The 26,461-nt window shown below is 42.1% G+C and overlaps 2 pseudogenes across 2 annotated transcripts in view; one reads left to right on the top strand and one right to left on the bottom strand.

Annotated features, from left to right (window-relative positions):
• Nucleotides 1-26,461, top strand: part of LOC306649989 (guanine nucleotide-binding protein subunit alpha-12-like) — a 350,618-nt pseudogene that overhangs the window by 165,387 nt on the left and 158,770 nt on the right. The window lies entirely within an intron of this gene.
• On the bottom strand, nucleotides 9,658-17,028 carry LOC306650162 (guanine nucleotide-binding protein subunit alpha-12-like; annotated as a pseudogene). Its single transcript has 4 exons — nucleotides 17,016-17,028; nucleotides 13,065-13,175; nucleotides 11,328-11,937; nucleotides 9,658-9,770 (listed from the first exon to the last, which is right to left on the bottom strand). The product of its transcript is annotated as a guanine nucleotide-binding protein subunit alpha-12-like (transcript).

The following is a 26,461-nucleotide window of genomic DNA, read 5'->3' as shown; positions in this document are numbered from 1 at the left end:
TCTTTATTCATTCATCTGTTGAGGGGCATCTAGGTTGTTTCCACAGTTTGGTTATTGTGAACTGAGCTGCTTTAAACATTGTTATGACTGTGTCACTGTAGTAAGCTTTGGATATAAACCGAGGAATGGGTTAACTGGGTCAAATGGTGATTCCATTCCAAGTTTTCAGGGGAATCTCCATACTCCTTTTCACAATGGTTGCACCAATTTGCAGTTCCACCAGCAATGTGTGAGTCGACCTTTTCCCCACATCCTCACCAACATTAATTGTTGCTTGTATTCTTGATAATGGCCATTCTGACTGGAGTGAGATGAAATCTTAGGATAGTTTTGATTGCATTTCTCTAATTTCTAGAGATATTGAACATTTTTTTCATATATTTGTTCATCAATTGTATTTCTTCTTCTGTGAAGTGTACGTTCTGTTCCTTAACCCATTTATTGATTGAGTTATTATTATTATTATTATTGGTGTAAAGTTTTCTCTAAGTTGTCCAGGTTGGCCTCAAAACGTGGGTACCTCCTGCCTCAGACTCCTGAGTTGCAGTATCTCAAATTTATACGTGTGTGCCATCAGGTCAGACAACCTGTCCTCTGTTTAGGTCAATTACTGAAGGTATTTTATTCAATAGAAAGATGACTGACATATTTATTAACTCAGAAATTTTAAAAATGTTTTCCAGTGCATCTATATATAGATTCTGCAGAAATTTGACCAAAAAGGGAAAACTCCATATTAAGTGAGATCACATGTATGAATATGAGATGCTTTGCCCAGATTTTGACTATAAAATGTTGCTTACTTCAGGAGAGGGATTCTCAACATGTCTGTTTGATTGAGACAAAACTGGAGCAGAGAAGGGAGAGGTGAAATTACATCAAGCTGCCAAATATGCCTTGGTCTTTTTTGAAAGATTTACTATTTGCATCTCACGTGTTCCTGGTCAAAATCTTTTATTTATTTTCAGATTTTGTTCTTTCTTCTTTAAAATGGGATGACTTCATGTTCTACTTCAAGAATCTCTATGAGGAGCAAGTGGGTTACTGCATTTAAAGCATAAGAAGACTACCTAGAGAAGATATAGAGAAGATATGGTCACTGTTGATTCTTTTTTTTCTTTTTTTCTTTTTTTTTTTTTTTGTGGTGGGTTTTGCTAAAATGTTTAATTCACTTCCTTGGGAAGGGCTTCATTTCATGAATCTCTTGTTGCTGGATGAAGCTAAGCAACTCATTCCTGCCATTGTATTGTTAATGCAAATCACAAGTTTAGATCTTAGGGCAGAGTAATGTATCTCCAGAACAAGAATCGGAGAAAGCCCTCCTTTGTCTGGCACAGCTGCCACCAGTGACAAGTCACTTTGACAACCTGTATTTTTCAAGGACCCTGTGACAGGCAGTCTGCATATCCACTGAAGACACACAGTGTGTTCAAGGTTATACCTTTGGGGCTACGGGTGCAGTTCAGTGGTAGAGTGCTTCCCTGGCACATGTGGGGCACTGGGTTGGATCCCCAACACCATATAAACATAAGTAAATAAAATACAGGTATTGTGTCCATCTACAACTAAATTTTTCTTTAAACAAAGATTATGCCTTTGGCTGGGTGCAGTGGCACACACTTGTAATCCCAATGACTCAGGAGCCTGAGGCTGGAGCACCATGAGTTCAAAGCCAGCCTCAGCATTTTAGGGAGGTCCTAAGTTACTCAGCAAGACCATGTCTCTGAATAAAATACAAAAAGGGCTGGGTATGTGGTTCAGTGGTATAGTACCCCTGGGTTCAATCCCTGGTACCAAAAAATAAAAAATAAAAACATTTAACTTTGTTGTTCAAAGTCTCAAGTGCTGATGTCAAGCAGAAACCTGTTTTGTGTTGGTGATCCACTCCAACTACCTACACGGTCCTTGGGTGCATCTGAAGAATGTGGGACTAGAGTGCAACCAGCCAGCTGGAGCATGAGTTGTTGCCCCCAAGCCCTGTGAACCTGGCATGCCAAGGCAGGGTTTAAGGCAGAGTTACTCTGGCACCTGGTCTGGATAGTCCTGGCAGGGTCCCAAAGGGGCAACTCAGCAAGGGAAGGGGTACAGAGCCCACTCCCCACAAGTAATGTCCTAGGCCAGGGTGACTAGGTGCTATTGACTTCTGCTGGGAGCTCGTAGGCCAGGGGAGAGTTCAGGGCAAGGGGCTGAAAGAAGGTATTTCCTGGCAGTGGGAAGTCAGGTGGTATGAAATGTCCCCCAGAAGCTCACAGAGAATCTCTTGTGTGCAGTGATGAGTTCCCTCAGCCCCCTGCAAAACTTTGTGTTGCAAAGTGGACAGCAGAAACCACCAGGTAGCTGATGGAGAAGGGATTGGATGTTACACCTCAGGGAACGGAGGACAGCATCTCCATCAGAAAAGCGGGGGGGGGGGGAGGGCACAGAGAGATGTCAAACTTAACCAACATTCAGCCTCTGAAGCCGAGCCACAAGGGACCTTCCATGCTCAGAAGAAAAATGTCAGAGTGGAATTTGGGACTTCCAAGTGAGGGGAGATTCACTGGAAGTGGGGATCTGCACAGAGGCCTTTACTTCTGTGATTCCATCTTTGGTGGTTCCTCACAAAACATGGAAACCTGACCATGCAAAGTCTCAAATCCTGTACATCTCATTCTGCATGGGGTTAGGAATCATCTGGAGATTTGTCAGGAGTCACTGGGAACTTGTGAGAAGTCTCTTGGCTCCCTTATCTTTCCTCTTCCAGTCATACTGTCTGCTAGAAATGGTCAAGGTCTTGATGACCATATGTGGCTTCCTTTGGGAGCATCAGGGACATTTCCCTCTCCAATGACCCTCTTTTATGCATAATGTGCACTGGGTGGTTTCCTGTTCTCTGGGGTCCTCATGATCCCCTTGATGAGGAGGTTGAGCAAAATCCCAATGTTCCCTGAGTTTTGGTTGACCCAATAGGGCAAGGGGCAAAATACTGACTGGCTGTTTTTTTCGTAGCCCTTTTACTTCCTTGACTTTTGTCTCTAAGTTTGGTTTTACACATATAACAGGTACTTTCACTAGTCTTAAAGTGGGAGTAATGGGTTTTGACTTTCAGTATTAGAAGTCAGCACTACATCCTCAAGATATCAGAGAAGTCTAGTTAACATTTTAAGCCAGTTATTCCTGCCAAAGAAAAATAATTTAAAACAATGGACTTTGCACTTTTTAAAAATTTTTTGTTCTATCTAGTTATACATGACAGTAGAATGCATTTCAATTCATTGTACACAAATGGAGTACAGCTTTTCATTTCTCTGGTTTTACACAATGTAGAGTCACACCATTTGTGTAATCATACACATATGTAGGGTAACGATGTTTGTCTCATTCCACCATATTTACTTCCTCCTGCCCCCTCCCCTCATTTACCTCTATACAATCCAGTGTTCCTTCATTCATCCCTTACCCATCCCCCCATTATGTATCATCATCTACTTATCAGAGAAAACATTTGGCCTTTGGTTTTTTGGGATTGGCTTATTTCACTTAACATGATATTTTCTAACTCCATCCATTTGAATTTCCAGTTTTCCCAGCAATAATAGTTCTTTTAATGAAACTTAAGATGTACACTTGTTTCAGCCCCACAAAAAGTAAGTAAAACTAGAGACTATAGAAAAGGATTCTTAGAAGTGCCTGATAACTATCAAAAAGGATGTCAGAAGACACAAAGCTAAACCCACATAAATACCAAATAAATGTCTAGTTTTCTCATACTAGACAAAGGTGCCAAAAACATACAATGGAGAAAAGATAGCCTCTTCAAAAAAATGGTGCTGACAAAACTGGAAATCCATATGCAGCAAAATGAAATTAAACCCCTATCTCTCACCCTGCACAAAACTCAATTCAAAGTGGATCAAGGACCTAGGAATTAGACCAGAGATCCTGTACCTAGTAGAAGAAAAAGTAGGTCCAAATCTTCATCATGTCAGCTTAGGACCTGACTTTCTTAACAAGACTCCAAAAGCACAAGAAATTAAAACAAGAATCAATAAATAGGATGGATTCAAACTAAAAAACTTTTTCTCAGCAAAGGAAACAACCAATAATATTAAGAGAGAGCCTATAGAGTGGGAGAAAGTATTTAGCACACCCAATCAGGTAGAGCACTAATCTCCAGAATATATAAAGAACTCAAAAAACTTAACACCAAAAATACAAATGCCCCAATCAATAAATGGGCTAAGGAACTGAACAGACACTTCACAGAAGATACACACTTGATCAATAAATACATGAAAAATTGCTCAACATGTCTAGTGATTAGAAAATGCAAATCAAAACTATCCTAAGATTTCATCTCACTCCAATTAGAATGGCTATTACAATAACCAGAAAAATGAGAGATTACACTTCATTTATATATGGTCTATCAAAATGCATAATGCATACTATCATCATATGAAACTAATTAGAACAAATAAAATTTAAAATTTTATAAAAAGAATACAAGCAACAATAGGTGTTGGCAAGGATGTGGGGAAAATGGTACACTCATACATTGCTGGTGGGATTGCAAATTAGTGCAACCACCCTGGAAAACAATGTGGAGATTCCTCAGAAAACTTGGAATGGAACCACTATTTGACCCAGCTATTCCACTCCTTGGTCTATACCAAAGGACTTAAAATATCATACTACAGTGATGCAACCACATCAATGTGTATATCAGCTTAATTCACAATAGCTAGATTGTGGAACCAAACTGGATGCCCTTCAATAGATGAAACTGTGTTATATATACATAATGGAATATTACTCAGCCATAAAGAATAAAATTATGACATTTGCAGGTAAATTAATGGAGATGGAGACTGTCATGCTAAGTGAGATAAGCCAATCCCAAACAACCAAAGGTCAAATGTTTTCTCTGATAAGCAGATGCTGATACATAATGCAGGGGAGGGCAGGGGAGAGTAAGGGAAGAATGCAAGAACTTTGATTGTGTAGAGGGAAATGAGGGGAGGGGAGGGTGCAGGGGAAAGAAAGATGGTGGAATGAGACAAACATTATTGTCCTATGTACATGTATGATTACATGAATTGTGCAACTCTATATCATGTACACCAGAGAAATGAAAGTTGTACTCCATTTGTGTACAAAGAATCAAATGCATTCTGCTGTATAATTAAACATGTATAATTAAACAGAACAAACAATTTAAAAAAAGAGTCAACTGAGATTCCTCAGGGGGTCATTTTTTGGGAACATGGAAAATGCTTCTTAGCTTCTCTAGAGTCATTTACCCAGATAGGTCAGGGTCTTGTTGACCACATGTGGCTTCTCTTGGATGCATTAGGGACATTTTTTTCTCTAATAACTCTACTCTTTGTAGGAAATGTGCACTGATTGGCTTCCTGTTTTCTAGGGTCCCATTGATCCCCTGATTGGGAGGTCATGTGGTCCAGAGTTTTAAGCCCTTAGAGAAGTCCCATAGTTCCCTGGGTTCAAGTTAACCTTCGAGTGCAAGAGCCAAATATTAGCTTTTTATTCTTGGCCCTTTTACTTTCTTGACTTCAGTTTCCATATTTTTGGTGTTAAACCTTTAGTGGGCCAGTTTTATCAGTCTGAAAGTGGGAGTGTCCCATAGATAATGGCTTATTTTAAAATTAAATTGGATTGTCCTGTTAGATAGAATACTTTTTAAAACACTAGCAGGAAAAAGTTATAAAGTTCTGTAAGGAAAATATAAAATGAAATTAATAAAACCAAAACCTTTGGTTTGTAGAATAACTTTGAACTAAGAAAGAAAATTTTTATAATACTACTAATATATCTTTGGTATCTATTTTGTCTTCACGAAGATCCATGTATTTATCAACTACATGAGACCCTTTATAAATTCTACTTTAAAAAAATTTTAGGTTGTATGTCTTTCATAATTTACCCAAACCTTTAGTTTTGTTTTCTATCCCTTGGTATTTTGAGATTATAGTAACCTTTATAATAAAAATTTATCCTTTGAACATAACTTTAAATAAGCTTACTTTGAAATCATCCTAACATGGAGTAAAGTGAGAGGCAGTTTCATCTTTCGTGAGGTAAGTGTCTTGATAAATCTTATGTAAAATGTAAAATGTAAATCTTATGTAAAATGTTTTATTTTTGAAGCTGATCTTTGTTTTAAAATATCATTTTACAAAGTTTTATGTAGTGTTTTCTATATGAGTCTATATGAATGTTAGTTAACACAATACAATATTACATCTGAAATGTGAATCAAACAATCTTTTTAACCCCTTTTATGGGAAACTGACAAAATGTTTTCACATCCCATTTTGTTAACATTTAAATAAACCATGTTTTCCTTATTACCTTTTAAAAATGTATTTAAGTTCCCATCCAAGTGTAAAGAGTAACACAAAATTTTATAACTCATGACAGGTTGTTTTTATCTAATTTCAAAATATTAAATAAGAAATTTACAACTAAATTTGTTATTTTTATAAAGGTTTGTAAGAGACAACTGGTACATAAACTTTAGTTTGGAGACCACCAGCTTAGCAATATTTTAAAGACTTGTATCTTTAGAGGACATGAATACATCTAATATACAAGGAAGCCAATAAAAGCATCACAATTACTTTTAAGAAAAAAACTAACTTTTACAAAAAAAATTAGAATCTGTAGTTTAGGGTAATAATCTAAAATCACAGTAGTTTGTTTAATCAGAGTTGTACAAACATCAAGCCCTTTAAGATTAGTTTCCCCAAATAATAAAACCAAACAGACACAAGAAATTATCTTGATAAATAAGCACAGAGCAATGTTTTAAGAAATTCTTGTTACTTTAACACATAGAGAATTAAATTTTGGTTTATATTAGTACATTAATATTTGACCCTAAAAACCTTAAATAACCTTAACTGTGCAAATTATAATCAATTTAATCACACATAAACCCTTTCAGATTTACCCCCCATAAACTTTGTGTAACTTACTTATATGTTTTATAACTTGTTTACATCTTTAGTTTTTCCCCTCTCTTTTATTTTGAACCTTACCACAATAATATTACTTTAACAAACAACACATCCTTTGATCAAGAATCTCTTTTTTTATCTTCTAATTTTTGTGCCAGAAATATATTTTTTAGAAATATATTTTTATACCTATAACTTTCCTTGATCTTTTTTAGCTTTAGACCCTTCCTAAAATTTATATTTTGAAACAATCATTATGAATTTTATCTATGTATTTAATCTACAAACAAATTTTTATCCCAGGAGAGAGAAGAGACAATCTAGCATATACAAAAAACTGTGTCTTAAACTTTTTTTCCTCAGGTTGTACTCAGGGGAATGGAACACAGGATATCTTTGAGCCTGACCTGTCTCCCTTACCATTATCATAATGTTATCAAGTGCTGGCCATATAGCTCCTCACATAGAGTGCCTGACTCTCATGCTGGAGACCCAGGTTTGAGTCCCCAGCCCTCTGTGATTGTGCAAATGCCAAACAAACAAGTGCACCACATAATGTTATCAACTTTTAGTGAGCTTCCAACTGCCAGTTGTACCCCAAATCTCCTTTAACACATTTATGAAAATTAATTCTATTTATGTATGATCTAATTTACTTAATTTTAATTGTTAACTTTAGGTTACCCATAAAAATCTAGATAAGCAGACAAGTGTAGTTAACAGTACAAGCCATCTGTTCCTGCTAAAGAAAAATCCTAGAAGCAGGGGATATTACATTTTAAACATTTTATAGAGACTAACATTTTATTGATTGACCAGCTAGAAAAATATATGGGTTAGTAATTTTAAAGACATTTTTATTTTTATCTGTTTTACCAACTTAAATTGAAAGACCTTTTAAAAATACTTATGTGGATTAAAAACGTTTGGATCCATTGATTAAGTTTATGAGTATTTACCTTAAGTCAATTTTTATTCCATGTAAATAATATATATGTAGACACAAGATAAAATACACAGATATACACAAATGTATAAAAAACATCAGGAAACAAAGATTTTGTAGCTTTCTCTTGAATAACTGATCTCTGAACAAAGACAGCAGTGTAAGCTCGGGGGCACAGTTAGCGGCCAAATAAAATTGGACAGAAAGTGGCTGAAGCAAACTTTATTGGAATTTGGCTCTCAGGTGAAATTCCCAGCCCTCTGGGGTACAGGTCAGGTAGGGAACCCAAGAAAATCATGCATGGCCCCAGCTGCCCATGGTCTTTATTGGCCGGAATGGGCAGGGGTCCTGCTGAGTGACAGGTGGAGTTAAGGGTCAGAGGAGTTAAGGGTCCGTGGAATTAAGGGTCAACAGGTGGAGTTAAGGGTCAGTGGAGTTTTCTTGTCCGTTTGATTGAGCACCGTTTGGCGCGCTGCCCTTTGTCTCAGTTGCTGTGCTCTCCCTCCTACAGTTGCCCAAATTCCGACCTAACAAGCAGAAAAAACAGAGGACTAAAAACCCCAACTGGAGAAGGAAGACTAATTGGAACAAAATATATTAATTTAGGCATGCAGGACCAAATGTGAATTTATCATAGAAACTATGAGCTTAAAAAAGACGGGTTTTGAATTTTAAATGAAATTGCTTTTAATCTGGTATTGTTGTCCTTTAAATTATTCCTTGTTTTTTCTCCCAAAATAAAATCCGAATATCCTTTTGGCATTACTCTAATTTCTTCTTAGTTTGGATAGTGAAGGATACAGGGCCAGGGGAGGAGTGCAAGTCACTGCAGTTTGCTTAGGTTTTTTTTTTTTTTTTTAAATTGGTGGCATCATTCCTGGATGCAGAAGTTACAGAATATTGACCTTGAAGAGGTCTAAAGTTTGAGTGAAAACACTCAAGGTTTACAGATAGTTTGGTGAGTCCAAATAAAACAATAGTATCTTATCATCTACTGTGTTCTTTTTTTCCTTTTATTCCAGGACTTTAAAAAAATATTTTAACATAAGACCCAGAGGGCTATCTGGGGAATTTTGGTGTCTTTTTCCCTGTTGGCATCCTCTTTCTTTAGAAAAACCCTTGGGGTTTTGAAATTAAGCTGCACATTATGTGAAAGTTCCCACCCTGAGAAGGTGTCCCACAATGAGGGACAATGCATACCTTTGTCCACCTGGCCACTCTCTTTGCAGGGATTTAGGTGCCTCTTAGTATCAATGGCAGATCAGAATAAGCCTCTGATCTGGACCAACCCCATAGGGAGGGACATACTTTTGGTGGTCGTGCTGGGGCTGAACCCAGGGCCTTATGCATGCAAGGCAAGCACTCTACCAACTGAGCTATATCCCCAGCCCGGGACGGACTTTAGATTCCCCTAGGTGTTGTCACTGCCTTAAGTCTTATGAGGTCACCATGGAACAAGTTAGGGCTCATTCAGGCTCTGTAGTCCAGAGACAGTGAAGCATGGACTCTCGTTTACTCCAGACACACACACACACTCACACTCACACACATACATACACACACCCCAGAACTGACAAGCAGACCTCCTGAGTAAACAAACCCTGTACTGAGTGACACTCCAGTCTTTGGGAAGTGATCACTTTCACCTTCTGCTATTGGACAGGACCTGACTTGGGCAGATGTCACCAGGGACTTACCAGTTTGGTGTCCTGTCCTGAAACCTGCTTTCCTTCTTCTGAGTCCCTTTGGGAATTAATGAGAGCTGGGGCCAGCACTGCTCAAGTGAGAGTAGGGATCCAGCAAGTGGTATGGAGGTCGGTGCCTGTTAGTCACCAGGCCAGCAGTCCTGGCTTTCTCCAGTTCCCCTACAGCAGTGGCACAAAGGGACAGATTGGTTGTTGGTTTCCCACCCAATGCACCAAAATATGTTATGGAAAGTGCAGAAAAAATATGGGAAATTATGGCACTAGAAAGGGACAAGCAGCACCTGGAGATGTAGAAGAACAAGGATTATTCAGTGCCAGGGCAGGCAGAGCAGACTCTTTTCCGAAGGCTGAGTACAGCCCTATTTTAGTCAGCTTATTCACTGCTGAGACTAAAAGACCCAACCAGAACAATTGTAGAGGAGGAAAACTTTATTTAAGGGCTCATGGTTTCAGAGGTCTCATTCCATATACAGCCAGCTCCATCATGGCCAAAGAATATGACAGAAGGAACCAGCTCACATGATGATCAGGAAGGAGAGAGAAAGGGGGGGGGGAGGGGAAGGGGAGAGGGAGAGGTACTCTCCAGGTACAAAATATACCCCATAGCCACACCCCCATTGAGCCACTTACTCCAGCCAAACCCTACCTGCCTCCAGTTACCACTGAGTTAATCCCCTCAGGGATCAATTCAGTGATTAGGTTAAGGCTACAACCCAATCACTTCTCCTCTGAACCTTCTTGCCTTGTCTCACACATGAGCTTTTGGGGGATGCCACATCTAAACCATAACGAGCCCTTTGTTCTCACTATCTTTTATACGGTACAAACCTGTGGGTTCTATGACCTTCCCGTGAAAGTAAACTTGATGTCTCCCCCTTTTTTCAGGCAGCTCTGGTTCCTGCCTTAGCTGCTAAGCAAGCATAATTACAGAAGTAGAAACTAGCAGGTTGCAGCCATTAACAGAGATAGAAAGAAGCATCTTAGGAAGAAGTTGCCACTTCACTGTGACTCAAAATCTTTGAAACAATTTCTCTACAAATGAAAAAGTTAAAATATTATTTCAGTTAAAAACTGACATGTGCAGGGGCTGGGGGGATAGCTCAGCTGGTAGAGTGCTTGCCTTGCAAGCACAAGGCCCTGGGTTCGATCCCCAGCAAACCCCCCCCCCCCAAAAAAAAACCTGACATGTCCTATTTTGTGTAAATAGCATAAATATGAGGAATATGTCTTATTTTGGGGAAGTTTATTTTTATATTTTTGCAATAATAGAGGAGGCAACAGTACCTCCTGCTTCTCATTTTAAAAGGCAATAGTTAAGGTAATGGTGAAATTAAAATTAAAAAGTACAAAAGCATAAGTTTTTGGAGATAAAAATGACAGCAATGTGTACAGAAAAGTTGTAAATGATTTCTGTTTAGCTTTTAAAACAGTTACCACTTTCTCCAATTATAATTCTTCAGGAAAGGAATACAGTTTCCGTGAAATGAAGGCTGTGTTATTTAGGTGTTACAGATTCACTTCAAAGTGAGAGTTGGGATTTTCAGTAGTCTCACCAGTCCCCAGAATCGGTAGTTATCATTGAGTTCCTATGTCTTCTTGCCTAGAGCTCATGGCAGTGCTGGAGTCCAGTGTCCTTGAGTCAGGTATTTAATGGCACGGGTCTGAGAAGCCCAGCAGGACCACACAGGCCCAAGCGCCAATGGCCACACAAGCTACCTCTGAAAGGTGTGAGGGGGCTTCCTCTGTCACTACAGCATGATGTCTTTAGGTTCTCCTGCAGGATCATGTCCTTCATGGCATAGAACATAAAGTGAATGTTCTCAGAGTCTATGGCAATGGTGAAGTGGTGGAACAGTGACTTGCTGTGGTTTCATCTTTCGGTCAAAACACTGGACCAGGTAGCACTGGATGTCCTCCAGTTGGTGAAGTTTGCCCTTGAAATCCAGGAAGTGCTTCTTGATGCTAATGGATATCACTTTCTCCATCAGGAGGTCCATCTTCTTGAGGAAGAGAATTACAGAGACATTGAAGAAGTGATTGTTGCTGATGATGAACTTAAAGATGGTCATCAATTCTCCTGGTTGTCCTCCACGAAGACCTGATTATATTTGCTGGAGGACACCATGAACGTGATTAATGTGATCTCATCAAAGCACTAGAAACACTTAGAAACACTGAGACCACTAACCACCCACATCCACCATCTTAAAATGAATTTTTAAAATAACGAAATCATGTTCCCCAATCCCCTTGGTGGCTTCCAGGCAGGCCAGACTGTCTTGCTTACTAGGGAAGTAGTTCTGTAGAATACAGGATGAGGGAGACACTCAGGAGAAGATAAGAACAAAAATATGTCAAAAGGAAAGGGTGCAGGGAAAAGTTATGCTGACTTTGCAAGAAGGTTAACCAAAACCAGAAGCAAGTTTAATTTACAGAGTTATATGTTTACTGTGAAACAAAGTGAAAGGATCAAATGCCTCCTTTCAAAATAAATGGAAATTTGTCAATCTGAGGAGGACTGATCAGAAACCCTACTGCCAGGCTCCAATGGAAAATCTCATCCAGTTTCTCCTCTAGAAGATATTTCTTTGTCTTTTTGTTTCTGTACTACAGATAGCTCTGTAAAGATAGAAAGAGCCCGCACCTGTGTAAAGACAAATGCGAGGCTCTTCCCAAACTGCCCTCAACCCCTCATAAAAGCTGCAAAGAATTTTCGTCTCTTATCTTATCTGTAAAGGCCAGGTGGCTGACCCAAAAGCGAACTTAAAGATAATGATAACCCTCCTCTCGGAGGTCAGGGTGACCCACAACTTAAAATGACATGCTTTGTATACAATTTTATGTTAGCCAATCAAAAAGAACACTGTAAAACTGTTTGCCTTTCATTATAAAAAGCCTGCTGAACAAGGCTCAGGGCCTCTTAGCGTCACCGGTTACCGAGTGCGCGGAGGACCAGGCTCGAGCTTGCTAATAAATGACTCTTTGTTGCTTGCTTTGATCGTGGTCTCTGGTGGTCTTTGTGGGGTCTTGAGCGCTGGGCACAACAGCTCTTGTTTCTCACTTCCTGACCCAAATCTTCCTAAAAATTCATTTAATTTAGGTTTAGCAGTGCCATTTAAATTTAGTCTGCTGTATATTTAATATGTTCATCTTAGGAAAATTTGAATTGACTTTGCTTTGTTCATCTCTATTCTTCTTTCTTAGAAGAGAGGGATGCAGAAAAATGAGAACCAATAGGAAATAAAATATTAACAAATGCACAATGAAAGAGGAATTATTTCTCATTTACAAACCAGTGTCTCAAAGTCTTTATGAATCACTCAATCTAATTCTACCTCTGTTAGGAAGCCCTCCTGACAGTGGGCACCTGTCCTGTTCCTAAGAAAGTCTTGCTCACCTATATCTTAAATGCATTTGTGATGAGAAACTAAAAGAGAAGACGGAAGACCTCACCTGACAATGAAGTTGCCACAATGCCATTCACAACAGTCCTGTCAAAGAGCGCTAAGCGGATGTACAGCAGCTTAGACATCGACTTCCGGGGTCCAGGGTTACAAATGGTCCCTGAAACACAGAAAATAACCAAAGGCTCGCTTTCCTCCTCACAGAAGAACTTCCCTTCCACAGCAGCAGCTCCCGGGCACACGTCTGTGCACACCCACACCTGCCTCGGATTCCTCCCACGGTGCTTGGTAACCAATGCCCACGTTGGAGAGCAGCTGACAAGGTAAAGCCTGACTCATGACAAAAAGCCTGATTCCTTTGCAGCTTCAGTGGGGATTAAAGCTACTAGGCTCTGACTGGGATGAGCACATAATCGCTGCCCAAACAGGGAGACTTCTGAGAGCAAAAGCAGGCACTGTTCAGAATCAGGCTGGGACAACAGGCACGCCACAGAGCTGTCCCAGGAAAACAGGATGCAGTCCCCCAGGTTCTGACATCCAGAAAAACAAGCTCCACGCTTACAGGAGCCCTGTACTATCCCGAGCACCATCCCAAACCTGTACGTCTGCTGTTCTCCAAGCCTCGCCAACTGTGAGTCAGTCATCACCCACTGTACCAACGAGGAAACTGGGCCTCAGACGGCACAAGAGGTACTTTCCAAAACATAATCTGGGTCTGCGTGACCCGGGCTCTTTGACTTGTGGTCCTCACTCTGGGGAAGTGAAGTACTCTTGTTTGGTGCTGATGATGGAAGCCAAGGCCTTGCTCATGCTAGGCTTTACCACCGAGCGACATCCCTGGCCCTGGAAGTGAACGATTGTGATGTATGAGACCACTCAAAGAAGCCAACTTTGAGACATGACTTTTTTACTGTATTTGTAAAACAAATCCCAGTATCAGTAGAGGCCTGTGCACTTAAATATGATGTAATACATCAACTCTCTCCTTTTGGGAAAAAGCAAGGATAAACTCTAATCCAAGTCAAATAAAAAAGGTCAGAGAATTAAAACAAAAACAACCTTGAAAAAAACTAAGATCTAAAGAAGAGCATGGTAAAAAAAATAGTCTTTAAATTCCAAGAATTATACTCTGTTAGAATTATTTACCTGGAGTCACATTATTTTAAAATATTAGGAAATCTCTGGCTTCAATTTTGGCACAAAGACAGATTTTATAAAGTAGTTAATTCTAACAGTTCTGTCTGTCTGTCTCTCTCTTGGACAGATAAGAAATGCAGATCTGCAAAAGCAGCCCCACATAGCTGGTGGTCCTACAGAAACATGAAAGAGTACCCCCACACTGTCTCCTCCAGGGCTGGATCTCTCAGTAAGGATGCATCTTGACATTAACCAAAGCTGTTGGACTTGAAACAGCAACAGTGACGATGGCTACAGATGCTGCATTAATCAAATACACACATAAACAAGGAAGCAAAATGGGGTGCTTCAGGTCAAGGTTCCAGAAAAGACACGAGACACTGAAGAAGGTCCCTTTCCATAGTTACGCTGCCTGGGAGGCATCTTTATTTCACATTCATTTTCCTCTTGAGATAAAGAAGCTGGAGTGGACCTGGCCCTGTAGTTAGTGCCCTGACTTGACGACCCCACTCCCAAGGAGCACAGCTGCGGTGCAATGTCCTCACTGTCTTCCTCCAGTGACCTGTGGTCCTGCATCAGGCACAGTCACCGATGGCAGAGCAACAAAGAGTCCTGTGTCACAGAATCATGAACTTCGATGCCTCTGGCCTCCGCAGACATCTTCTCTGGCTGGAGATAAGCAAGAGCTCCTGAGGCTCAAAGGCAGAGGAGAAGAAGGAGATATCTCGTCACCAAAGCCAAACATGGTGAACAGCAGCCCTCAGCTCTCAAGGGCCTTCTCTGTGAAAACGTGGTAGCAATGAGAGTGGACTGTCCCCAGTTAAACCTCACACACAATGACAACTACAGGACTTCATCTGGGAGGTTCTCAAATCGAAGGGAGCCAAGCTGAGTGGCACATGCATGTAAACCCAGCAACTGGAAGGCTAAAGCAGGAGGATTCCAAGTTCAAGGCCAGCCTCAGCATCTTAGAGAACCCTGTTACAAAATAAAAAATAAAAAGGGCTGGGGATATGACTCAGGGATAGAATGACCTGGGTTCAATCCTCAGATACACATGCACATGTGCACACACACACACACAAGAACAAAAAATAACAAAAAAGAAAAGAAATGACTACTATAATATCAAGAGGGTTCCCAACAAACACTTGGTTACATATATTTATAACTAAGAAAAATATAATTGATCTTTTGAATACAGGTGAGAATTATATCTGTTCCAAATGCTCCCTCTATAATTTGTGAAATTTCTTGAGAGAGAAATATCAGCCCAAAGTTAAATACATTGACTTCATGCTCAAGTGATAGATTAAATAAATTGACACTTGACTAATGAAACAAAAGGGGCAATGGGAGTTACACACAATCCAAGAATAAGATTTACCAATGTATTATTTAAAATTTGTGGAAAAGAAACCTCACTGATTCAGTGTAAAGGGTAAAAAGTTTAAATAGGTCAAGTAGGTAAAAACTCAATTTTAGGGCCGAGGCGGAGCCCAGTGGCAGATCACTGGCCTAGCATGCTTGATGCCCTGGGCTCCATCCCTAGTATCACAAAATAATGTTGCCGATGAGAATAATAATGAAGGAAATTTCAAGCCTTCCTCCCACCCCTGAGCCTCCCACCCCTAATCCTGTCTCCTCCCAGGGAGTGTCTGCACATGAACAACACATATTATATTCTAGGGAAAAGAGCAGCAAACAACATACAGTGTCTGCACCTTATCGCATAGGAATCCACCCTTTACTGTTCACAGCTTATTTTCTCTCTCTCTTTTTTTCCCCACCACTGTGCAACCTGCTTCAGTGCCAGCAGCCTAAGGGCAAAGGTCAGCAAGGGTTCTGGGCCCATTTTCTCTGGCCTGGGCACTATCAGAGGCTGGGGGTGGGCCTGGCACCAATCCATATCCAGGAATCACTTTCTCATGTAAAGGTGCACAGTAGCCGTGACATGGATGAGGTGCAGTTCACCTAGTCAGTGACCTCTGGACACACACAGTGCTTTCTGATGTTTTACTTCTAGGATCAGCACCCTGATGAAGATCCCTGCAAGGGCTCCTTTGCAGAAGTCAAATATACAGGAAAAAACAGGCTCATGCACTCTTATTGTCATATTGGCCTCCCAAATCATTCAACTAATTTACTTCCTCATCAACAAAATGAGCTGCCTGAGGGCTGGGGGCGTGGCTCATGGCAGAGTGCTCTTCTGGCACCCTGGAACCCAGGGCCTTAGGCTGCCTATTTCTACCCACCCTCACCAACGCAATGTCTTAAGAGATTTTATTTTGTGATTGAGGCTGAGCATTTCACACATTTGCTTTCTTACTGCTCATCTTGTCTGCCTGTGGGTTCTCTTCCTAGTCACTGACGAAGCCCTTATATACTGAGGAGACTGCTGCTTCACTTCTGGTATTACAAATGCTTCTTCTGGTTTGTTTGTTTTTTGTTTGCTTTTTACCTTTTTATGGCATTCTTCATGGAAATTTACATAATAATTTGGCAAGGCATTTGATACTAAATTATTTGTAACAAATTGGTATTTAAATGGACAATAGCTTACAAATTTTTTTTTAACTCATGTGGGATAACTTTAGCCACAAGAAACAAAAAATCCAACTCACCCTGGGTTAAAGGTAGGAAGGAACCATACAAGGACTGTGGTGAGAGGTGGGTGGCCATCGGGCTTCTCATGGCACTACCTCCTCTGTGGGCGAATGGAGAAGCAGCGCACCCAGGACAGCCATCCTAAGCTCCCCTACAAAGGTAAGGATAAAACTTCCCCCAGAACCTTCCAGCAAACACTCCTAGCTTTCAATGACCCACACTGGGTTCCACATCCCTTGCCAAACCAAGAACTCACCCACGAAGACCATCCCGAGCCGGGATCATGCCAGCTTCTCTGATATTCCTGGTGTGTGAGGGGTGGGGAAGGACTAAACAAAGCCAGGCTCTCCTTGGAGGAGGCCATGGGACAGGCAACCCATGATAACAGCTTGACCTGCCGAGGACTCCTGGAATGTGACCAGAGGTGAGATGGTGCAGACATCATGTTTCAGTCCATCACCCCAAACTGTCAGGACCTGCACTGTCACCCACTGTATCACTACCCTTCCAGTTTGCCATCCACAATGGATGAACGTCTTCCTCTATCCTAACTCAGTGATAAAACCCCAGTGCACTTTGGAAGGTGATGTGTCATACAGACCTTCTGCCTAATCAATTTTAAAATTTTCCTATGCACTTTTTTATTAGCCACAGATGCTCAGCTCACTGTGAACCACAGCAGTCAGAGGGGAAGATTCCAACATTTCCAGAGATATTTTCAAAAAGGAAAGATCACAGAAAACTCTAATATATAAGAAATATATCATTGAGAATAGGTGGAGGGACTGAAGTTATAGCTCACTGATAGATTGTGTTTAGCCTGTGCAAGGTCCCGGGTTCGATCCCCATCATCAGAAAGGAAACAGGAGGAGTCGTGCAGAATATGTATAACTAATTAACAAAAGGACAAAAAAATTGTTTATACTGACATAAAAAATGGCCAATAACCAGATGAAAGGATGATCAATGCAATTAGTCACCAAAGAAATGCAAATCAAAACTATGAGATATCACTTCCTGCTTACTAGGATGACTATAGTCAGAACGTCCAAAAATAATGTGTAGGAGAGGATGAAAAATTAGAACACTTCTACATTGCTGGTGAGAAAGTAAATGGTGCAGCTGCTTAGAAGTCCAGAAATTACTCAAAAGGTTCAATGTCAAGTTACCACATGACCCAGCAAACTCCACTCTCAGGTACAGACCTGAGGGAAATAAAAAGTCCTGTCTATACAAAAGCCCGTATGAAAATATTCATAGCAGCATTATTGGTAGCAGTTCAAAAAGGGAAATAACCCAATGTTCCCCAACTGATGAGTGAGTCAAATGGGGCCTGTCCCTTCAATGTGACCTTATTCAGCCATAAGAAGGAAGGAAGTACTGAGCATGTACCACATGGATGAATCTTGATAACATTATGCTGAGAAACCAGACCAAAAAGCCACATAGTGGATAGGAACACTTCTATGATGCCCAGAATAGGCAGATCTATGGGACAGAATGCAGATGAGTGGAAGCCTAGGGCTGGGTGAACTGGGGGGAAATGGGGAACGGCTAATGGGTACAGACAGGATTTCTTCCAGAGGTGATGAAAATATTCCGAAATTGATACTAGTGATAGTTGAACAACTCTGAGGGGACTGCAAGACTGGGGAGCCAGCAGCACCCACTCATTCTGCAATACTGGGGAGGAGGGATGTGGGGCAGCTGTAGTCTGTTTTGGGGCCACATTAGTCCCAATTCCTGCCAAGGATGGCCCAGGGAGACCCCCTACAGGGGCTTGGGCAGTATTCTGGCAGCAATTCACCAGTCCTCTCCCAGGGCCTGCCAGCAGAAACGGCACACCAAACCTCAGTGTGGTTGTACAGACCCTCTCCCTGGAGTCTGGAGTCCTGGGAGATGCCTTGCTGGATTCCAGAGCTGTGCTATGAGCTCAGATTGATAAACGGGGAGGGGAGGTTGTTGGTATTTAACTAATGTGCTGCTTCCCTGGGCAGAGGTTGGTCTCAGAGGCAGACAGCTGAAGGGCAAAAACACATCAGAGGCCACCAGTGCAGAGCCTGAGACCCACTGCAGTTCCATTCCCACCAGAAGGGAAGGCATGAGGCTGTTGTGTTTGGACATGTACTATACCTACCTCCCCAGGCAGTCCCTGTGTTCCTCCCTGGCCTTCCTCTAAAAGGCCACCCTTCTAGGGTGACTCTAGGCAACCCCCAGGATGGGATGTGGAAGAACCTTTGGACTTGGCCCAATTGAGGACACTGAGTCCCCTAGAACTAAGCCATTCCACAGACGAGGCCAAGTCACATGGGGAAGGGTGAGGGCTGGGGAAGTGGAGGCCCAGGAACAGTGACAAACTCAGGCAAAAGAGAGGGAGTGTGTAGGGAGGACAGATGCTGATCGTGCTGTGCCCAGGCCCATCCATCTCTTGGCCTAGACCACGTAGCACAGAGTGTACAGAGCACCAGCACAGTTTAGGCAAAAATAATTATATATGAGGAAAAAATGATGCTACAGGGCATCAGAAGACAAGTAGGATCCCAGCAACGTACACAGTTGTGGCTTTAACTGACGGGCCTTTACTGAGGGAAGCAGGAAGGAGGAAAGGGGGTCTGGGATCATTTAAGAGGAAGGATGAAAACAAGTCGAAGCAGCTTTATAACGACAAAATGTTTAGAGATCCAGAAAGATGCAATGGGAGTGATACAAGAGAGTCCAGCAGGCCACCCAAGGACACCTGTCACCTCAGCTAATCCCACACCCTGTTTCTCTCCTATGATCACTCAGATTCTTTGCTCTTAGTTTGTGCCTGAACTAACATATGGCACCTGAACTACAAAGCTGAAAAAATAAAATAGGTGGTAGAACCAAAAGGGAGAAGGGGGAATGAATAAGAGAGAGCTTATGAGCCACTGCTACCTGCCAAGCTCTGTATAAACGTTCAAAATCAGGAAACATAATTTTGTGTTGTTTTCAAAATCAACCTGTCACCTTTAGTATTTATAATTAGAGCATTCATTTTATGTGACTGCTTTGATAATTTGGGGGAAAATTAATTGATAATTCAACTTTCACCAAAATAATGACAGAGATATTGCCTTTTCCAAAAGCACCAACCCAACCCCTACCTCGAGGAATCCACCAATCTGCTATACATTAGACCAGTATTTCCCAAAGTTTTATGAAATGAGAATTAAAAGATGCTGTCCAGGCTTTAAAATTTTCAGTCAACAAAAAAATGCTTGGTTGGATTTTTTTGGTTTTATTTCAAAATACAGATTCAAAGAAACTGGTGAAGATGGCACACATAGGTTTAGTGTACTGCTCATCCAATATCCACCTCTGCTGCTGCACCACAAGACTCTAGGATGATATTTACATTAGGGAATTGTCGTCTGTGCCAGGAGTCTGCAGGTCTCTCCCATGTTACCACATCTATAGATTGATGTACGCATCACATCACTGAATCAATGGTCAATCGGGAAAAAGGCCAGGGGAAGGAAATGCATTCTGGATATTCCATTAAAACTCCCTTGAACTAAGGAGAAACCATGATGAAGGACGGGAGGGCTGCAGACAGCCAATACTCACGGCATGTCTCCTCTGAGCTGTCAGACGAGGCAGACACGTTTCAGACGGTCCCTAATGGGGGTGGACAGACTATTGGGAAATAGAGTCCCAGCACTGGGGCCTGCTGAGGGCCCGGGATCACAGTTTCTGGGGAGCTCTGCACCGGGACTTCCGGTGTGGCAAGGAACTAGGTCTTCTGATGGGGTTAGGAAGGCCCACTTAGGTAGGCTTAGGAAGTCGGAGTTGGGTGCCAACCTGCCCAGAATTACCCAGGACAGAACTTCCCTCAAGAGGGCTTTGCTGGTCAGGGACTACTGAAGGGAGCCTCTCACACAGCGATCAGGAAGACAGAACCGGTCTGGAGACATGACACTGCCTAGTGCCAGCACCACACTGTGTACTTGACATGATGCCCTGTCTCTGTCCACAACCCCTTCCCTTGTCTTCTTTCCTGGACACACACCTGTCTCCCTCACTCAAGGTAAGGACCCAGAGAGCAGGAACCAAGCATGGTTTATTGCTCTACTCATCCCACACCAACCAAATGCTTAGTAAAATTCCAGTAAAACTCAGGACGCTAACACCAAGTGAGCTTCCCTGGTTGGTCCTGTACATCCATGTCCTCTAAAGATGTTGCAACCTGAGGACATGACAGCTTTCATCTGCTCCAACCATGTGCCTCATCTTTTAGCTGGTTCAATCTGTGTCCTTTTTCACATGACAAAACATTCATTATAGGATTTATGCTCTCCCAACCTCAGTGAGAAGTTATAGAGAATTATACAGTGGTATAAAAGGAATCCCTGAATTTGCAGCCACTGGTGAGAAGTGGGAGTGTCTTGGGAAACCCGGAGCTGATTTCTGAAAATAGGACAGAGCAGACGGGGCCTCTGGCCGCAACCTGTAGCCTGTGACCTCCATGCAGTTGATCAGCATCCGAATTGCATTGCAAAGTGCCCGTCTTTAATGACTTCTCCCTTCGTGGAACTTTTACCACTTCAGTTGCTCCACTCACCCAACCACCATCCATCCATATTAACACATCCACCCAACCTTAAGCTCATTCCATGTTGGTCCTCTGCAGTCCATTAGCATCATCTCCACTTGTCTCTCTAACCCAACATCACACCTCATCGCTGGCTTTGTTGCCACATCTCTTAGTTTTCTTTGATTTCTGGCTATGCTTCTCTTCACCTGCTCCTTTCCACAGTGCTCACATATGCTCTGCCACTCCCTTCTTCCAAGATGCTTGTCTGCAGTCACTCGCTGCCCATACTTTTAGCTCCTTCCTCTCTGTGACTGTCTGTTTACCAAATTTGGCTCTTCCTGTCTTCTTATCCTCCTCTCAATCTGCTCTAGTACTTTCATTTCCCTTCATGAATCAGAGGTTGTGGAAAAGACTCCCATTGTGGCTCAAGTAGCAAAGTCTGCCATTCCATGTGTGTCCCTATCCTTGGACAATTACCAGGGAGGCATCTCCTGTTGAGATGCCTCTCCTTGATTTTGGGTTTAAGATTGTTATACAGCTCACCTCAATTTTTCTTTCACTTTCCCTGTGTTTCTTGCTTCTAGTCTCTAGTTTCAGTTTGGTAACATTCTCTGTTGTTTTCCTACATGAAAAATAATTGAGGTGTTCCCCCCCCACAGGTAAGAAATTTGGTCAAGTAACTACAATTTGTTAAATAACAATATAATTTGACATGAAACAATCCACAATGATATGGTCATATGCATCATTAAGGTAAGATTTTCAACTTTATTCACTTTCCCCACAAATGTGCTGTGCTGTGTTCCTCAAAAGCACACAGCACCTGTGCTCTCTTACAATACATACTTTACAATGACAGAAAAACATGCCAAAGCAAGTTAAATGACAGCAGTTTGATATTCGCAATAATGATTGAACATCAAATGAAAATTTGTATTTATAAGACTATATGATAATACCACAGAGGTATAAATGTAATAGGAAAAATAGATAAAAAGATTAAAACCCTAAGAGGAATATATACACAGTGTTGTAATCCTCATCAAAAACTAATAAGGAACAGCAATTTTCCAAACAACATATACCTCAAAACTATTTAAAATAAATATATTTCAAAATAAATAATATTTTTATATGTACTAAAACTATGACAATTCTATAAATCATCTGCGTGCTTCATATCCTTAAGGGATGCATGGCCCCAGATGAATTAAAAGGAGAGGGTCAAAAGACAGTTCCCAGGGGGAGAGAGAGATGCGTGGCTCCAGGATATTCACTTTAGATAGACAGCAGCCTTTCGTCACTGGTGACATTGGGCCCATTTGCTCTGAGTTAAGGATTTCTAGCACTTCCTGTGTGACAAACTATTCTCTCTGGTCTGGCTGAACAGCCTTGGAGCACCCAGCACATCTCTGGGAGGTCACCTGTGTTGTTGGGATTTGAAGGCTGTGAGGCTGACTGGGAGATTCAGACTGTCTCACCATCCACAGAGGGTGGCTGTGGGTGGGAGACAGACAGAAGTGGATCATGTAGTTAGGGAAGGGCATGAGGGATCAAGGTCAATGGGAATGGTCAAGGTGAGAGGAGACCTAGAAGTGCACTGGAGGGCCAGCTCTGAGGGGACCTTTTGAGGGAGAATATATAAGTCAGCTGGGTGAGGAGGGTCTTTAATAGGCTGGAGAACAGGTGGTCCCAGGGAGAGCAGAGGGCAGAATAGCCCCAAACCTCAAACAACAACAAGAAAAGAGGAGATATCCGTGCCAGACTGCATTCTTGAGTTTGGAGCTCAGAGCACACAAAGCAGAAACAAGGTTCACCTCTCCTCTCTGCAAGAAGTTTCTAGACCTGAGAGAGATGTTGACAAGTCACAAACTGGCCAGGACCTGGCACATCTTGGGGGCTCTATGTGGAGGCAGAGAGAAGGACCATGGCATTAGAAACCCTCCCCATCCATGTTGTGCTGGAGCAGGACCCCTGCCCAGTGGAGAGCAACCTCACCTTGTCACACACCTTCAGGTTCTTGTCCCAGGCCAGGAATCTTTTGACAACAGGATCCTCTGTGAACAGAACACTGGTGTTAGTTTGGGAACCAGAGGGGCTTCAATGGGAGAGAGAGAGCAGAGAGGAGGACAAGAACTCCCTTGGAGAAGGTGCAGGATTGGAGCCCATCAGAGGTGGATAGGAAGAGGACAGTAACACACCTTGGACAAGTTCCTTTGACCTGAGACTCCCCAGAAAAGCAACCAAGTGAGGGTTTGGGTAAGAGCTAGATACCTGTATGATCAAGAACTTTGTGTAAACTATGAGGGCCCATCGTCACCCAGGAATGCACCACCTCAGAATCAGAGGGTTCCTAGGTCATTTTCTCATTTGACAGTCATGTCAGCATGAACATGGCCCCATTACCCAACCCCAAAGAGTAGGATGTATATTAGAGCCAGAGTGTCTGCAGTCAGAGAGGACTGTTGGAATCAAGCTGTGGTCCCAAGCAGGGACCTTTTTCTAGTGTAGGGTAAGCATCCATCATCTAAGAGTCATGAGGGGAGATGGGTCCTGAGTCTTCCAGACATTGGGGTACTCAGAGGTAACAAGGCACTCTGGAAAAGGGCAGTGGCTATAAGGTTCATCTTTGTATGGAGAGAGGATTGGAGGGCACTAGCTGGGTGCTCCCTACCTAGTAGCTTCTTTAAAACGTCATGGTGTTCTGGCTGCACCAAGTTTATTCACAGTCTTTTGAATTTCATTTTAAGGTCACACAGTGAATCAGGGTCCCAGGGATGATTCGGCTCACTATCCAGCTCCTCCAGTTTCTTCACAAACTCAGTGGGGGATTCCCTCTTTCTCTTTTTGCCAGTGGTCTCAGTCAAAAGACCAGATTCTGCACTGTGTACTGAACCTAAAACCCCTGGAAGATCATCATGCACATCATCCTCTGATTTGGAGGTCCACTCTCTCTTCCTTGAGACCCGACATGGGAGGCAGGGTTCGACCCATGGTGCTGAGTATAGAAAGCTGAGTGAAGCTCTTGCATTCGGAATTCAGCCTTTTATCATTGGATCCCAGTACCACTATCACATGCGAGACCTTCAACTCTTGCTGCCTTCTGAGCTATTGTACCATTTTCCCCCTTTGCTGATAACCATCTTCCCCTGATTCTCCTCACCATTGTCACATGTCCCTTTTCCTCAAAGCTCTAGTCCATTATGGACACTTTCTCCCAGGGTGGAGTGACCCTTTTTCATCCCTTCTACCCCCTTACTACACTTGGATCATATCTTCTAGCTCAGTTCCTTTCTCTCCAGATTTTCCATCTATGTGGACATCTTCTCCCATGACCTGTTCTCTCCTTCCAAACTGGGCTCCCTGCTCCACCTTTTCTGGCTTCTCTATCCCTTCCTCCTTACCAGTGATCATGTCAACTCCATTCTTTCTCTAGATTCCTCACCTGATGGGCCTGAGACCTCATCATCTACCACGACCTGCAGGTAGACTGAGGTGCTTGGCGGGGAAGGTAAGGTTGTTCAGGCTGGGAGTTTTCATGATCCCTCATAACTTCTCCAACACCCTTTCTTCCCTTCTACAAAAACTAGTTTCTTATTCTGGCAAACACTCATTGAAAATTTGGTTGAATAGGAGTCTGTTCTCTCTTTGCCAAATGGAGAAATCAGGCGAAGAATAGTCCTGAGGACAAACTGTTGCCCGTGACCCACAGAGTCTGGCCCTTCCAATCAGGAAGTTTGGAGGCCCGTGATGTCATTGCCCATTCCAACCTGGCAACCTGTTTGAAGAAAAACACATGTAACTGCCACAGTGGTCTGTGCATGTGTCCTAGGGTTCTAGAGGAGTTGGTCTCTCCTGCTACTGACCCAAACTCTGTCCACCATGCCAAACTATCAAAAGGTCTCTGACTCCCTCTTTTACTTCTCTCTAAAACATGAATTTCTGTCACCATTCTCTACACAAAACATGTTAGATACCCTATATCAGAGCAGTCCCATTTCAGAGTTCAGTGTGGTAGTAGAGGAAGGAGATGAAGATGAGGGAGAGCAGAAATGGCGTGACATCCCATGGGTGAGGAACATACGTACAAAAGAACACAAATCACTGAGTTATCAGTTGAAATACATATATGGAAACACTCAATGTAGTAAATCTATTCTAGTATGTGCCACTGTTTTCAGAAATCTGTCCAGAGGACACACAGTCTGCAGTTAGGCATCCTTGACATAAAATCATAGAAAATTCTGTGCATGCTCACACTCTTCACAGAGTGTCTGTCTATACTTTCTGGGAGTCTATGGATCACCTCGAGATAGCCTCTCAATTCCAATCACTCTCCATTTAACATAGCATATATAGGAGCACAGATATTGCTCTTGCCCTGGATATTTTATTGTGACCCATGTACCAGATGGAAAATCTCACATGTAGAAAAAGAAGCATATGGTAACATTTCCCATTCAAGCTGGAATATAGTGCTTGCTGAGAAGATGGGAGTGCATGGGATGTGACACAGCACCCAGGGGAACTGGGGAGCTGCTTCCAAACCTCCCAACTCAGCCTTCTGCTTTCCAGCTGGGCTTTCAATCCATGATTTTTCTCTCTGTCCACAAAATGTGGTTCAATATATAGAAAGCTTACCATTGAGCCATTGTAATGTGTAGAGGTGAGTGGTGTCAGTTATATAGATGTATCACTTAAAGTAGAGAGAATATCCAGTAAATGTGTTACGTGATGATTCATCACTGGACAAACATCCTAGAGTACCCTTATACCAACTAAGATGGCTCCAGTCTCACTATGCTAGGTCATATTGTGGAACAAATTCATGTCTGTGGGTTATTGTTCTATCATTGGCCATAATGCCATCATATGGGGATGAATATAAATTTCTTTTGTTCAACCATGTCCATCATCCATCTCCAGCGCTTTTTCCTCACCATAAACAAATGTTCTTCTCAGATGAAACACTAACTCCCACTTCTTCATCTACAGCTCATTTGACCACCATTCTATTCTGTCTCAATGAAATTGACAAGCTCAATACCTCATCTGTGTTGCAGACTATGAACTTATATACTATTTGTTCCAGTGTGTCTGCCTTGTTCCACTTTGCGCACTGTTCTCAAGATCCTACATTGCTG

Source organism: Sciurus vulgaris, assembly GCF_902686455.1.
Source record: "Sciurus vulgaris genome assembly, chromosome: 18".
NCBI lineage: Eukaryota > Metazoa > Chordata > Mammalia > Rodentia > Sciuridae > Sciurus > Sciurus vulgaris.
Note: the sequence above shows the minus strand (reverse complement) of the source record. Positions and strands in the feature narration are given on the sequence as shown.